The sequence below is a fragment of the Mustela erminea genome, chromosome X (assembly GCF_009829155.1).
Source record: "Mustela erminea isolate mMusErm1 chromosome X, mMusErm1.Pri, whole genome shotgun sequence".
NCBI lineage: Eukaryota > Metazoa > Chordata > Mammalia > Carnivora > Mustelidae > Mustela > Mustela erminea.
Genome location: NC_045635.1, coordinates 109,337,140 through 109,338,681, shown reverse-complemented (window position 1 = coordinate 109,338,681; position 1,542 = coordinate 109,337,140). Strand labels below are relative to the sequence as shown.

At 42.6% G+C, this 1,542-nt stretch overlaps 1 pseudogene; it reads right to left on the bottom strand.

The window, feature by feature from the left end:
* Positions 1-259: 259 nt before the first annotated feature.
* Positions 260-1,077, bottom strand: LOC116583038 (annotated as a pseudogene).
* Between the last annotated feature and the right edge of the window lie 465 nt (positions 1,078-1,542).

Sequence of the window (1,542 nt, the reverse complement as noted above, 5' to 3'; positions counted from 1 at the left end):
CATATCTCTTTGTTAATGTTCCCTATGTGATAAGCCATTGTCATCACACATTCCTTTTATTCTTTAAATAAGGTTTATTTTAGTTTATATTTTTAATAGCTTATTTGAAGTTCATATGTACTGAATCTATCATGGAGGCCCTCCTGCAGATAATTTGTATAAGCTGCTTTCCCCCCGTGTATGGGTTACACCTTGTTTCTATGTATGTATGTATTTATCTATTTATAGAGAACTTTTTATTACTTCTATGTAAAGAAAATTCAACAGCATCCACTCAGCCCAGTTTGGTAGCCAGTTCTTTAGCCTTTGCCTTTTCTAACTTGGCATTGGGAGACATCAACTTTGGAACCAAGACATTGCCTTCCCAATGACAATATATCTCATTGTATCTATCATTGTAATTGGTCTTGATGGCTTCCACTGGCTTAACCAGAGCTCCTTTGTCTTCTGAGTTAACCTGTGTGAAGGCAATAGTAGTGTAGGTCTTCCTGTCGACCAGATGCCCCAGTATGGCCTTCCCCTTGATAATGCAGTAGGGAACTCCAACTTACAAAATAGGGCAGGCAGGAAGACAACCAGCTCAGTGGGATCCACATCATGTGTAATCACTACCAGCTGAGCCCTCTTGTTTTCCACTAAGGTAGTGACAATATTAATCCCAGCTCGAAGGTCAGGCAGCCTCTCAGTGGGGACATCCACTTTGCCAGCAGCTGTCTTCTCACCCTGGGCCAACAATCTCTGCTTCTTCTGTTTTGTCTCTGGTCTGTATTTGTGGGCCAGCTTAAGTCGTTGAGTGGCGGTTTGAAGGTTCAAGGCCTGGGCGAACTTGTTAATCACTGGAGGCACTTTCAGATGTTTCTAGAAAATAACCCTTTGCCACTCCAGCCACATGTAGTGGGCCCATTTGACAAAGTGGGTGAGATCCCTTTGGGGCTGGATGTCCTGTCCAATGCCAAAATTCTTGGGCTTTTTCTCAAACAGGGGATCGACCACCTTCTTGGCCTCCTTTTTCTTCACAACAGCAGGGGCCGGGGCCGCCACCTTCTCCTTCACCTTCTTTCCTTTCAGCATCTTGGGTGTCTGGAGGAGAGCTATTTTTAATTTTTTATATTGCACTATGTTCCTTTGTTTTTGCTTAGTGATATGCTTGGATTAATTATGTAGTGTGCATCTCCCCTGTGGTGTGTGACAACTGGAATCTTTGCTCAGTTTTTTGTTGTTGCTGTTGTTGTTAACATTCTTGTTCTTAATTTTTAAGCCTAGCCACCTAGGTTTCACCCTTGGGTCATGATAGCTTGTGATAAATTATTTGTCAGAGATTTTGCTCAAACACTCTGAGCCAACAAGGTTTCCACCCTTTCGGGGAATGTATGCATTTGTTGGTACACTCATTCTAAGTTCAGGCAGTTTACAAGTCTTCCCTGATTTTTACTTTCTGCTTATATAAGGCCTAAGTTCGGCCATCTCTGATCTCCCTTGAGCATATGTGCAGCCCTTTGTATGCATACAGCCTTCCAGATCCTCCAGAATATAGTCTATTCT